Below are 15,600 nucleotides of genomic sequence, written 5' to 3' on the forward strand. Positions count from 1 at the left end.
TTGGCCACTTTCTTTGTCGTCTGCTAGCAGACAGCAACGAAGCTTTGCCGCCCGCTAGCAGACGGCAAAGAAAGTGTCGTTAGGTGGTTCTCGCTAGTGGGCCACCCTCACATTTTGTTGTCTGCTAGCTGATGGCAAAGCTTCGATGCCGTCTGCTAGCGGACGACAAAGTGCTGGCCGACGGCAAACATGACCTTTGCTGTCAGCTCATTCTTTGCCGTCAGTTTTCTTTAAGATGATGGCAAAGACATTTTTGTCGTCGGCTGGCTGACGGCAAAGGTCCTGATTCTATTAGTGCAACAAGTTCGATATCCAAGCCTCGTCATGGAAGTGATGTGTTCTAAACTCCATCAAAAGTCTAGGAAACATCTAGAAGGTGTAGAATCCTAAAGGTGTGAGAATGTGTCATAATGTCTTTAAACTAGTATTTAATGATAGAATGTGTTAGCATCCGACTTTGTACTTTACGCAAATGAGAAACTAGATATAGACATTGTTAAAGTATGATGATAGTGATGCATAAGGAATTGCACACCGATGCCAAATAATGATTATGAATATGTTTCTCTTTTGGCTTTGTTGTTAGTTTCCAATCTTTAAAATGTGATAATTTTTATTTAAATTACATGCATACAAAATATTTTTCTTATCACTTTGAAAAAAATATAGCATGTATTCAGAATTATTTAAATGATGTTTCTTTTTTATCGAATAACTAATAATTTTTTCAGATGTGTGCATACTTACATTTTGAAACTGATGAGGTACTAGTAAGGTACATGTGCATTGCCTGGATGAGATTTGGCAACCAAATTATGAATAAACACCACACTACAGCATGTAAGCTTTGAGTCATATATGCATGATGTAGATGTTCGTTTAATTCTTATAGGTCATCCCATTCAAAAACAATTAGTTTTTAGAAAAAAAGTTAATCTATTTTAAGATTTATGGAATTGTGCGTTGTAAAGCATAAAGTAAAAAACAAATAATGGCAATTCATCTAGAAAACAGGGCAATTATGATACCGAAGATTCTAGAAAAAAGGAGAAGTACTTGTGCTTTGAGGTTTGTGCATTATGCTTAAGTTCAACCATGGAGTATTCTAGATTGTACATGTGGCAGAATCTGGTGGAATGTAGATGATATCCAACGGCCGATAGTGCTCGGATTTTCCATCTTTACACCGTTGGATTGGCTTCATCGAACGACCATCTTTCAAAGTTATTCGCACACTATATAGGGGTATAGATGTCTGGCTGGTATGTAGAGAACTGGATTTTGACAAGTTTTTTATTCCAAAATGAATTTGCGCTATTTGAGCAATCAAATCATTCAATGAGATGATGATTTTCATTCTTCATAACTTAATGATTCATCTCAACATGCCATGTTAAATTTTTTGTCCCATTTGGGGCAGGTTTGGGTATAAGCTTCTCATCAACCAGAGCTTCTCACAACAAGTGTGATGGTTTCAGTAGGGAACGTTTCACCTTTTTGGAAGAAACAATATCTGTTGCATCTTCTTGATTTCAATTTTTTCCTAGTGTCAACATAGAACAACAGGAGTGTTGTGTCAATTTCTGGGATTTTTTGGTGTTCGCTTAGACATTTTTATACATTAACTGAGTTTTCTATGCATTCATGTGCATAATTCAAATTTGAACTACATGCACATGCTCTAATGCATATAAATTAGTTCAAAATTCAAATCTGTGTCCTTGGTTTCATGCTTAGGTCCCATGCAAGCAATGAGAATGAATGTCAAACACCCTGCCACCGTCACTCGACCGCAAACATTGAGATACCTAGTTTTTAAATTATAGTAAATCCAAAGCTCTTCTGAAATTCATGAAACTTGGCATGCTATCATGGAGCGGCATCAATATGTCGTGGAAATATTTTTGTCCCATTTGGGGAAGGTTTGGGGATATGCTTCTCACAAACCAGTGGTTCTCACAACAAGCCCGATGGTTTCGGTAGGGAACGTTTCACCTTCCTGGATGAAACGATATGCATTGCCTCTTCTCAATTTCAATTTTTTTCCTAGTGTCAACCTAGAACAACAGGAGTGTAGTGTCAATTTTTGGGATTTTTGGGGGTTTGTTTGGACATTTTTATACATTAACTGAGTTTTCTATGCATTCATGTGCATAATTCAAATGTGAACTACAGGCACATGCTCTAATGCATATAAATTGGTTGAAAATTCAAATATGTGTCCTTGGTTGCATGCTTAGGTCCCATGCAAGAAATCAAAATGAATGTCAAACACCCTGCCACCATCAATCGGCCTCAAACATTGAGATACCTGGTTTTTAAATTCTAGTAAATGCAGAACTCGTCTGAAATTCATGAAACTTGGCATGCTATCATGGAGCGGAATCAACATGTCATGGTAAATTTTTTGTCCCATTTGTGGCAGGTTTGGGGATATGCTTCACACAAACCAGAGCTTCTCACAACAAGGCTGATGGTTTCGGTACGGAAAGTCCCGTCTTTGGGTACGAAATGATATCCATTGCCTCTTATTGCTCTCAAAAAATTTCTTGTGTCAACATAGAACAACGGGAGTGTTGTGTCAATTTTTGGGATTTTTCGGGGTTCGTTCGGACATTTTTATGCATTAGTTGAGTTTTTCAATGCATTTATGTGCATAATTCAAATTTGAACTACATGCACATGCTCTAATGCATATAAATTGGTTGAAAATTCAAATATGTCTCATTAGTTGAATGCTTAGATCCCATGCAAGAAAAGGGAATGAATGTCAAACACCTTGCCACCGTCACTCGGCCGCAAACATTGAGATACCTGGTTTTTAAATTCTAGTAAATCCAAAACTCGTCTGAAATTTGTAAAATATGGCATGCTATCATGGAATGACATCAACATGCCGTGGTAAATTTTATGTCCCATTTGGGGCAGGTTTGGGGATATGCTTCTCACAAATGAGAGCTTCTCACAACAAGCCTGATGGTTTCGGTAGGGAATGTCCCACCTTTTGAGACAAAACGGTATCCATTGCCTCTTATTGCTTTCAAAAAATTTCTCATGTCAACATAGAACAAAAGGAGTGTTGTGTCAATTTTTGGGATTTTTCGGGGTCGTTTAGACATTTTTATGCATTAATTGAGTTTAATATGCATTTATGTGCATAATTCAAATTTGAACTACATGCACATGCCTAATGTAAATAAATTGTTGAAAATTCAAATATGTGTCCTTGGTTGCATGCTTAGTTCCCATGCAAGAAGTGGGAATGAATGTCAAACACCCCGCCACCGTCACTCGGCCGCAAACATTTAGATACCTGGTTTTTAAATTCTAGTAAATCCAAAACTCGTCTAAAATTCATGAAACTTGGCATTCTATCATGGAGCGGCATCAACATGCAGTGGTAATTTTTTTGTCCTATTTGGGGCAGGTTTGGGTATATGCTTCTCACAAACCAGAGCTTCTCACAACAAGCATGATGGTTTCGGTAGGGCACGTCCCACCTTTGGGGATGAAATGATATCCACTGCCTCTTATTGCTTTCAAATTTTTTCTCGTGTCAACATAGAACAACAGGAGTGTTGTGTCAATTTTTGGGATATTTCGGGGTTCGTTTGGACATTTTATGCACTAATTGAGTTTTCAATGCATTTATGTGCATTATTCAAATTTTAACCATTCACGTGACGCCACGTGTCTTGGTTTTAATGGCTGTAGGTTTATTGGCTCTTGATCGCAAACTTTTTAAAAAGAACACCCGTATGCAACGTGAGAGCAGAATTTTTGCATCTCTTCAACACAAACGGTTCTTTTGGATGACCCGTATGCAACCACTTACAAAAAATTTGGTAAGATTTGCATCTGTCATATTGGATATGGTGCCATTTGTCAAACTGGAAAGATTGACATTTGTTGATCTAGTAACATTGCCATTTGACACCAGGCGAAGGCGTGTTCAGCCGGGCGTTCAGCGGGCGGCGCAGTACTATTCAATTTGACAGCAGGCGGCGCAGTACTATTCAATTTGATAGCGGGTGGCGCAGTTCCCGATACGGCTTTAATGCAGACGAGGGGGAGGGTAGCGGTTCCGAAAATGTTGAACGGCCAATGATGCATCCTCCTTCAATTACCATCATGAATGCATGAGGGAAGTAATGGAAGGAGGACCGGGAAAAGAGGCAGCATGATGTGAATGCAACGCAGTTTGTACTCATATAAAGGCGCCTGTCCATTCCAATGCATCTACCACATCGTACGCACCTAAGCATTTGCCTAAGTACCTACACTAAGCGCAAAAGTGCTCACTCCAGACCCATGGCAGCGATGCACGCGAGCGGCCAGCGGCTGTGCCAGACGGTCCACGATGCCGGCCTGTGGCATGGCACCGAGGATCGTCTCCAGACGGTGTTGGTGACCGGCTGGTGGATGGCCGCCGTCGACGCCAGCTATGACTCTCAGCTGGACCAGCTGATCGTTGCCACCACCAACAAGTTCACTGTCATCAAGAAAAGCTCACGGACAACATTGCCGTACTCCTCCAGCCTGCGTGCCCGGGCTCCTCATTGCCTGCCACCCTAATGGGACTCCATTGTCATAACCTCTTTCCAGAATCGGTGGCCCTGCAACTGCCCGTCGACGCCACGAAGAATGTCCACCTGGAGGTCGCGCTCGCCGCGAGGCGCCTCACCCTGCAAGAAGTCGTCGACCTACACATCCACGTGTATGAGCAAATCGTGTACATAGGTATCTACAAGGCCAGTGAGGACACTACGACGTTGGCCTTCTTCAAACGTCTGTAAGCCTCGGATGCCTTTGTTGCGAAGCACCTTGACCTCGCCACAAAAGCCGCCACTCCTTAGCCGCCGGTTGGTGGCCCGGTGCACTGAGTTGAGGAGGAGGAGGTTGTACATTGATGGATGCATCTTTCTTCTTGCCTCCTATAACCACCACTGTGGTCGCATGATTGTGGCCTTAATTCTTATTGTGCTGTTGCATTCTCGTTCCAGTCAACACAGACATGTGTGATCCCTTTGCTTAATTATAGGCATCACTATAACTAGTACTCCATCCGTCAATTTATAAGTTGTGTTGCCAGTGTTTAGGGCCGGTGCACGACACAATAAGCACACCCACGACGACACATACAGAGAGGACATCCAGCGGTTCAAATGGCGATTTGTCAAAATATGCAGCTAAAAATCACTAGCACTATCTAATTTTTGCAACTAAAATTCAGTCGTGCTTAATTTATACAAACAGTTCAACTGCTATATGCATATACATGGTTGCTCGCCGTTAGGCGCCGCGGCGCGCTCTGCTCGCGTCCGCTAGCACGCTCGGGTTTGTGGACAGCTTTTCCTTGCGTGTTCAACTTCTATATGCATATATATGGTTGTTGCCATTCAGGCGACCACGGAGCGCTCTGCCAGCGGTTGGGCCTGCACACGATCATGTCGGGGGCCCCATATGCATGTGATTGCGCCGCGCGCGTTGCCACGCGATGTAGTTATGTGCGGCACGATCGAGTTACGCGCTGTGAATTAGAACTGCCATAAGGGCGTGCCGATCGATATTCCAGGCCGTCCGACCTCCCCTTTAATTCCCGCGGCCATTATAACATTAGAATCTTCAACCTTTCAATCGTGCCCCACAACACAACAAGCACACCCACGACAACACATACAGAGGGGATGTCTAGCGGTGCTCCAATGGAGTTCGGTGAGCATAAAGTGGAGACCCACACGAGGGAGACAGATCTCTCGGTGGTGTACACCCTTGACCCGACCGTGGTGGACGACTACATCAACAACGTTGAGCAGTTTCTTGCTGGAGATAAGTACATGGTGGTCGGCATCGACCTCCAGTACACCGCCGGTGTTCTCGGCAAAGATCAGAAGGTTGTCGTCGCCCAGTTGTGTGTGCGCCATCATGTCCTTATCTACCAATACTGCATGGCCACAGAGCCTTGCAGTAGTTTCGCCAGGTTTGTCAATAGCACCAACTACAAGTTCGCTATGGTGGAAACCAACCGACGATGTAAAAGTGCTCAGGGTTACAGGCTTGGTCTGCAAGAACCTTGTCGAAATCCGTGAGCACTACAGGGTCTGTGGCAGCACGAAAAAGGACTCCCTGGTTGAACTCTCCTTGGCCATCATCGACCCCTACTACGAAAAGATGAAGCATGATGCCCAGAGAACAAGTCACGTATCCTGGCATAGGGCTTGGATGCGGCGACTGGATGAACCTCACCTCAGGTTCGCGGCCAAGAGTGTGTACACATGCTATGAGATGCACAAGCAGATCGTTGTCATGAGGAAGTGCCTTGTTACACAAATCGACGAGACCGGATCGAGCCACAAGCAGAGCAAGCGTCACAAGCAATAGATGACGATCAGATGATCGTTTATGCTAGTTAATCATGCATGTAACATATATTTTACTTTGGGGTGTGGAAACGACATGTGTGCAGTAGCCACCTAGGTAATTATGCATGTAATAATTTACTTTGGTGTGTGTAAATGCCATGGTTATAGTAGCTACCTATGTAAGTGGATGTTTAATTTGGTTAGGCAACCATGTCCTTATAAGTCTCTCTCTCTCTCTCTCTCTCTCTATATATATATATATATATATATATATATATATATGTTGTTCTGTATGCAATCCCATCGCACAACAAACATGTCTTATTAGCAGCAATTGTTTGTGTTATTATCGGCCTTCGCACACATTTCGGATTACAGACCTGTTTGCCGCGTATCACACACATCATGTTATATTGAATCGTTTATGTTCTCTTGTCTCAACACAAACAGTTCATTCGCGTGAACCGCATGCCGTATATCGCACACACCTTGATCTGGTATGCTATTTATCGCACACACCTTCATATGGTTGTCGCTTTCTTTTGTTACTCCTCATCGCAAATGGTTAATTGCACTGAACCATATGCCCTACATCACACAAGGAACTAAAATCTGAACCATTTTTGATGCATCGGTCATCGCAAACATTTTGCACCTTTTTTGATGTGTTTTCTACACCATCTTTTGCGATTAATGCATCGCACATAGTTTCGTCAAAGGGTCTCTGATGGTAGTGTCGCATTAGCAGCATCCTGCAGTAGTGAATGCTCGTATCTCTCACTTTCAATTTTCTTTTTGAAATTTTTTTTGGTTCCCCTCTTTATTTTTTTGTTTTAAAACTTTATAAAAGCACTCAACAGAAATAAATGACTCTCTAAAACTTCCGTGTTGTCTCTCTGGCAGCGCTTTCTTTAAATCCATTAAGCAAGGCATATAGTGCTCAAGTAATGGATCCACCCGGATCTCAAGGTGTATCAAAGCCAAATTTAATTAACAATGATTTGTAATTTAGTAGTGAGCACAGGGTAACATATATCATGTAATGACGAAGTCTAACTCTCTTTCTATACATTTGCATGTCATAAAAGAACAATTCATGCACACAAAGTAAAGGCCAATGCATAGTATAAACAGTTTCTTGAAATTTTATCGTATTGGAAACATATAGAGGTGGGGAGGAATTCCTCTCTCATAATAATTGCATGTAGGAGGAGCAAGCACATGCATATTATATTCATCAAAATCATCATGTGCAGTAGTAGAACACAACCCATCAATATAGTCCTTAATCAGCGCAAACTTCTCTAATATAGTGTAGTTGGGAGAATTCAAAAAGATAATAGGACTATCATGCGTGGGTGCAATAGAAACAATTTCATTCTTAACATAAGGAACTATAGCAAGTTCATATCCATAGGCACAATTCATATTGGCATCATGGCCACAAGCATAGCAACCATCAAGTTCATCAAAAAGGGATATTTCAAACGAATCAAAGGGATCATACCAATTAACATAGCCATCATCCTTCGGTAAGCACGAAGGGAAATTAAACAATGTATGAGTTCAAGAGTTACTCTCATTAGAAGGTGGGCACGAGTGATCAATCTGCTCTTCCTCCTTTTGTTCTTCGCTCTCCTCATCATCTTTTTCATCTAATGAGCTCACAGTATCCTCAATTTCTTCTTCCATAGATTCCTGCAAAATATTAGTCTCTTCTTGGACAGCGGAGACTTTCTCAATAAACGCATCAATATTGGAATTATATTCATAATTCTCATAGCAATATTTAAGTATATAAAAAATCTATAACTAAAGATAGAGAAAAACTTAGAACAACAAGTAAAATCTATTGAGCGATAAAGCAAACAAGCACACACGCGAATATTCACCCCACGTTATTGCTCCCTGGCAACGGCGCCAGAATAAGGTCTTGATAACCCACAAGTATAGGGGATCAGCTATAGGCTTTCTCGATAAATAAGAGTTTCCGACCCAATGAGGAGCTAAAGGTAGAACAAATTTTCCCTCAAGTTTTATCGACAACCGATACAACTCTACGCACGCTTAACGTTCGCTTTACCTAGAACAAGTATGAAATTAGAAGTGCTTTGTAGGTATTGTTGGATAGGTTTAGAAGATAATAAAGAGCGCGTAATAAAATGTAGGGGCTGTTTAGATAAATACACAACTAAGTTAGTTTTAGTAGAGAGCTTTTTATCATGAGAAAGTTATTTGTCCTACGCAATCGATAAATAGACCGGTAATCATTATTGCAATCATGTCAAGGCCGTCCATGCGCTAGAGGGTTACAGTGGTAAACAGTAATTGGTCTAGTGTATTGGTCCACCAAATAGTTTCGGCCAAGTGTATTGGTCTAGCACTGACTAATCCGCCTCCCTAGGATTCAACTTTGACTATAGAAGTTAACAAACAAAATATAAATTGCAGGTCCCGAAAACTATTTGGTGGGAGCTCTCTTCCGACTACAAGTCAAACGGTATACTTTGTGTAGCAGGTAGATCATATATTGTTAGTTATATACATGATTGAAATTTGGCCGATAATACGAGGATGCCCAATAAATCTGGACGAAGGGAACACATTGGAAAATTTGGTGGCCTTTTTTTCCTTTTCTAACAATACAATTATACAATATATATATATATATATATATACACACACACACATATATATATATATAGATAGATAGATAGATAGATAGATAGATAGATAGATGTAGTGAGTTCAAGTAATGTTTCAAAAGATAATTCATCTATTTTGCAATGATTTTAATGAAAAGTGATCACTAATTAATAAATGATCTAAAGTTGAATAATTGATCACGTAAATTAAAAAAATAATTAGTTGATATGCTTCGATTGAGAATGCACCAAATTTAATAGTGTTTCAACCCCGGTGTAATAACGAATAGTATAGATACATCTGAAAAATTTATCCATCCAACTGTGTATTCATAAAATTTGTAGCCAGATTTGCATTCATACTATGTCTTTTATATTGAATTATTTTTTCCGAGAAAGGATAATATATTAATATCAAGTACACCCGGCCTATGCTACAACTCAATGCGACGAGCAACTCGAGGCATCGAGGATGCACACAACCAATGAAAAGAAATAGCAAAAGAAAAAACCAAGATCTAAGTCGTGCAGTAACCAACAACGGCATCAAGCACTACCATGACAACACACGGGCTGCGAGAAAGGTTCTCCAAAAGCAAAGCCTTCGGAAATATAAGGACATACAAGTGTCACCGTCGGCAGATTCAGTCAAAGACTAAATCCTGAGTTTTCACCCTGGGAGAATAACTGAAAAAATCATGCAATGCCTTCAACAAGGTAACAGTGTTGAAACACCGTCATTGCCAGATATGACCGACAAATGATACACCATGGGTTTTCAACCTGAAACTCTAGTCCTGGTACTGAAGTAGCACCACCGAAATGTATCCACATTGTGTTGTTCAACCGCTTGACCACCATCTTTATTCCTTCAATCCTTGACAAAGCCAAACACGGACAAACGCCCACATGCGTCGTGTCCCATACCACTCAGCAACAATAAGCATAATCCTCATGCATGAGGACCATGGAACATCACATCTCAGAATGTCTTCAGCCTGAATGTTTGACTTCCCAACCACTATCCAGAGCTCACACTCACAATTATGATGTGAAAATTTATGCTTGTATAAGCTTGCTAACGGGCGACGTGACTACCAGGCACCACCGAAACCCACGTTTAGGGCACTTTTGCCAGACCCATATCGTACCCCCTCGTACCCCCTCGGGCCGCCCCCGTGGGCGACCAGGGGGAAACCCTAGCCGCTGGCGCCCGTACTCCCCCGCATATTCTTCATCCTCGCCACTGCCAGCAGCGCCGCCGGGCGAAGCCTGGCCGGCAGGGGCGGCGGCGGGGCTCCCTTCCCCTTCACGCGAATAGGCTGGCACGGGACGACCGTTCGAGAGGAGGCGCCGGACTTTTGCGGGGTGCGGTGGCGCTGCAGATGGATCCTAGCCGCGACGCGCGCAGCGCTTCGGCAGTTGGGGTTTGTGCTCACGGCGTGGTGCGGCCACTGGATGTGGTGATTGCACCGTCGGTCTCGGGTTAAATCCTTCTGGATTCGACGCCTGATCGCCGTCGGCCAGCGCAGGATGGTGGCTTTCGTCGCTGACCAGGTCGGGTCTTCATTGATACGGCGCTTGGATGGATCTACGCCGGAGGTGTTGAGCCTATGGTGCTTCCCTCTCTGGAGTTTTCATGTCTTGGCTGCTGCCAGATCCGAAGCAGATGGAGATTGGTGGTACAGGAAGAGGACCGGAGGAAACTTTGGTCGGCTAGCTCGGCACGGCATTGGCGACGGATTTGACCTCGTTACCCAACTTGATGGCGAAGTCGAGGTCCCTCCTATCCACCTCCGTCCCCTTCCCGGAGAAAGTCCAAAGTCCGTCTTGGATTGGACGGCGGCGGCGCCCTTTGCGTCGTAACCTCCATGGAGGCGTCGTCTTGGGAGGCTTGGGCGCTCGGGGGAGAGTTGCTTTGGGTGAAGGGCTTCGCGTGTCAGCTCCAGCAGCGGCAACAGTGTGGTGGTTGGCAGCGGAGAGGCGTTCTAACCGCGTCAGATGCGTCTGGTAAGAGATATCAAGTCATGCCTGACCGACAGGTGCTACGTTGAGTCATGCCTATTCGACAGGTGCTACGCACGACAGATCTTTCAGAGTGACCGCGTCGGGATGGACGAGCGCAGAGCGGTGGAGATGTCTGGCGTCGTGGTGGCGTCGGCGGTAGCTAGACCGTGCAAGGTAGATGCAACAGTACAGCTCTCAAGATGGTTTGGTGGCAGGTGGCTGCAGCGGCCTCATACCCGCTAGGCGTCCTGGTTGAGGAGTGAGCCGGACTGGTAGGTGCCCCATACCCGGCAGGCGTCCTGATTGGGACCTCAGGTCTTAGATATTTAGGTTTGCCTGTGATGTCTATTTGGTATTAGGCCCAGCCTATCAGCGCCCCTTCACCGATAGGATATGTGTAGCGACAGTTGTCGCTTAGAATGTGGCTATCGTCTTGTTGTTGTATGACTTTGTAATGTCTTATGAGAATAATTAATAAAGTAGCCGTATGCATCGCCCAGATGCAGAGGCCAGGGATCATCCTGCTTTTCTAAGAAAAAAAGCTACAACCGTGGCTACCCACATCCCTAATCTGCAGACAGGAATGGCATGAAGCCGTATTATTTCGACTCAAATCGGAGCACAGTCGTACGCAAGTACCACAGCCACCGTGAATGGCGTTTTCGTTTTCAAATCTTTATCCAACACGACACATGTTGCCGTGGCAACCGGTGCCCAGATGCAAAGGCGGCCTACGCACCACCCTCGCAACCGTCGCAGCCATGCCACCACCCACAACTAAAAGGTTCCAGGGCTACACCCCGTATCCAAGCTCCGTTGAGCACAACACTGTCTAGGGCTATACCCCGCGCAAGGCTGAAGGTTCCCTTGGAGGGAGAGCACGAGAGCCCGCCACCGCCGTCCACCGAGCAGGCTTTACCCGTCGGCTTAGACCAGCGGCGGCAAGGTGGATGGAGGAGAGGGGAGACAGGCGCGGCGGCGAGGGTTTCGCCTGTGCCGCGCCCCTAGGAGCGGAGTGGGCGGGGTTGGTTTTTCACTATATATATTGATTTATAGAAGGAAGTAAAGTTTATATGTCGACCAACTAATCCTCTAGATGTTACCAGCGCAAGCCAGCTCAATGAAGGCAGGTTCCACCCATTTCCAACGTGTGCATTTCCTCCCAAGAACGAATTGCCTTTTCCATTTGCATGCATGGAAAAAATCGATCGTTGAACCATTTTAAGTAAGTAATAGACAAGACAAACCATCTACTAAAAGGAGCATTTATGACTGAACAGCAAACATCGTTTCTGTTTTCTTTCCTCTGAGAACTACGCGAATAGAGCAAGTTCACTGTAAGAAATAACAGAATAAAGAAACAAAAGATTGCTACTAAATCTTAAACATGATATTCCTCTTATGAGCACATAGTTGTGGCTCCCTTGATCGACTATCCAAACAGCTAAGATAACAGCATGAAAGCATGGATCTTGGTTTTTATTGAGGCAAGACGAGCTCACTACCGGAATCGCACCCTATGCCGACGGCCAGGGCCCGTCGGCATAGCCCTGACTAGCCGTCGGGACAGGCCTATGCCGACGGCCCTCGTCGGCATAGGGCCGTCGGCAACATATCCATCGGCGTAGCCAGGATGACCGTCGGCATAGAAAGGCCGTCGGCATAGACCCTATCCCGACGGTGGCCGTACATCTATGCCGACGGCCCTGGCCGTCGGCAACGCCATCGCCTAACGGCGGCTGCCGTCAACTGCTGACCAACGGCACCTCGCCACGTGGCACCTCTATGCCAACGACCTGGCCGTCGGCATAGTTATAAACTACGCCGACGGCCAGTGCGTCGGCATAGAGGTGCCATGTGCCGAGTCGCCGTCGCTCCAGGGGCTTGCCTATGCCGACGGCCGGGCCGTCGGCTTAGTTTAGAACTATGCCGACGGCTAGGCCGTCGGCATAGACGTGCCACGTGTCGGCAACTGGGCACTCCTGGGGAAGAACTAAGCCGACGGCCAGGCCGTCGGCATAGGCGGCCATGTGTCAGCCACTGGGAGCTCACGCCAGGCCTATGCGGACGGCTAGGCCGTCGGCATAGTTTCTGTCTAGTTTTTTTCCCTTTTTCTATTTCTTTTCAGCTCAATTCATTTGAATATACACAACATATATAAGAAGCAGCGTATATAAGAAGCAACATCACGTAACAGTAAGGAGCAGCATCACACATCATAAGAAACATCACAAAGCATAAACATATAAGTATCATCACCACCAAGCATATAAGAATCTCACAAACAACAATAAGATAAGAAACATCACAAGCATATAAGTATCACAACATCGAGAACCGCCACAATGTGACCCAAAGGCTTAAGCGCCAGGACGTCGAGCACCGCGGAGGTCGTCACCGCCAAGAGCGCCGAAGCCTAGGTCGTCAGTGCTTCCGCCAGCGCTACCGCCAAGACCGCCTCCACCTCCGCCTCCACCTCCGCCTCCGCCTCCGTGGATCGGAGTGGTCGGGCTCTGTGTCTCCGGAGTGCTGCAAAGACCACCGCCAACGGTAGATCCACTTGTTCCCTGGATGTTGAAAAGACATATTAATGGGATATATGACTGTGTTGAAAGGCATGACATGCTTTGGGTGAATAGATTGGGGATGAACTAACCGGCGAGGGGCCAACGTTCTGTGCCACAAACTCCTCAAAGGTCAGCAGCACTGGTTGGGCTGGAGGGCATTGTGCTGGCTGCAACTGAGGACACCTGCCGGCCGCCATTTCCTGAAAAGCCTGCTCCAACTGGCGATCCCTCTGCACTTGGTGTTCATGAAGCCTCTGATGCCACGCCATGGTCTCCTCGCGTGTGTACTCCAGGTAGGCCTACGGTATGACGTGATGGAACTCATAAATCTACTAGATGCGGAAAATAAAGTGAGCAATGAAGATAAGAGGGAAAATACTTACAGATTGTTGCTCGTGAAAGAGGGACTGCGAACTGGACACTGGCTGGCTCGTGCGCTGGCTCAGGCTCGGGTCGATCCAACAGAGCTGTGTGTAGGAGATAGTCGGAGTGACCACAGCATCGAGAACCGCCTCCCGACCGTGCTCCTTGGGCCCCATTCTCACCACCGCCCTGTCGTTCAGATCCGCTGCAATGGGGTCAGGTGTGTCAGGATGTAACTTCAGATACGCTGCGGAGTAGGCCTCCTTCCTCCATGCGGTCTTCTTGCCGTAGTACTTGGGCTCGCCAGGCTTGGGGTCCTTCCGCGTATGGGCGATCTCCCACGCCTGCATGTGTGAGAGCGGCCGCTTCAGTTTCTCCTCCTGCACCACCAAACAGATGTTAGTCATACATAAGAAAGTGATGGTAAATAGAAGAAGAAGAATGCTTAATTGGGTTAGTCATACATTAACTGCCTTGTGGAGATAGGGGTTTCGGTTTCCCTGAGCATGTACTCCCTCCTTCCCTCGGTTAGCCTTATTTTTGATTCTCATAGCCACCCAGGCTCCAGCCTCATCACACCACAGATCCACCAATGCTGCCCAGGACTCGTCTTTTCCATAACACCAATTTTGACACACCTACATAATAAAAGCATAATGGCATGTCAACATGAAACGGTGAAATGTACCACATGGTAATGAAAGCATAATGAAAGCATAATATATGAAAGCATAATGAAAAATCTTTTATACTTACCGCGAAGTACTCGGGCCTCTCCAAGGTAATGCCCATCCTCCGCGCTTCTTCCTTGGTCATCTTCACACCAAGAATGTCGTGGTAGTATGTCGAGATGGCCACATAGCGCACCTCGTACTGCATCTGGCGGGCCTTCTTCTTGCATTGGCGCAGCACGATCTGGTCCACTCTAGCCCTGTGCTCCGGAAGAACTCGATAGAATTTCTACAATCATGCATGAAACAAGAATGGAAGAAGCCATGAGTTAAATCATTCATGAAACTAGAATGGACTTGTGCTTCTGAAGAGAACTCACCCAGAAAGTAGTGATCACGGCCTTGGCATGGGTCTCATGGTCCGCGTGGAGGGCCGCTTCCTAGTGGTCCCAGCTCGTGGCCAAAACCCGACGGTCCGGCTGCCTGACTGGATCCGGACAGTACAACCCCGGCCAGTATAACTTCAGCAAGACGGTGATGAGGCTGTTGGGAATACGGACCCCTTTAGAATATACCCAGTTGCTGCAAAAGAATGAACTATTAGCATGTGACAAGCAAAATAAATAACAACTGGAATATGCATGTGACAAGCAAAATAATGAACCACTTACTCTTTTCCCGTGGGGTCAATGAGCCACTTCTGCTCCTCGGTAGCAGGAACCTGCTTTGGTAGCTTTGCGTTGCCACGCAGCCATCCCTTGTTGTCAACCCCCTTCCCGTCACCAGCATCATCCCCGCCACCACCCCCCTCCTCGCCTGCCTCCCCCTCCCCAACCTCCTCCTCCTCCTCCTCCTCGCGTGCCTCCTCCTCCACCTCCTCCTCCTCCTCCTCCTCCCCCTGCTCCCTAGAGTGTACCTCACTAGAGGAGGGTACCTCACTAGAGGAGGGCCTCGAAGACAACACCCCTAAGTCGGTGAGGGTGCG

Source organism: Triticum dicoccoides, chromosome 5B (assembly GCF_002162155.2).
Source record: "Triticum dicoccoides isolate Atlit2015 ecotype Zavitan chromosome 5B, WEW_v2.0, whole genome shotgun sequence".
NCBI lineage: Eukaryota > Viridiplantae > Streptophyta > Magnoliopsida > Poales > Poaceae > Triticum > Triticum dicoccoides.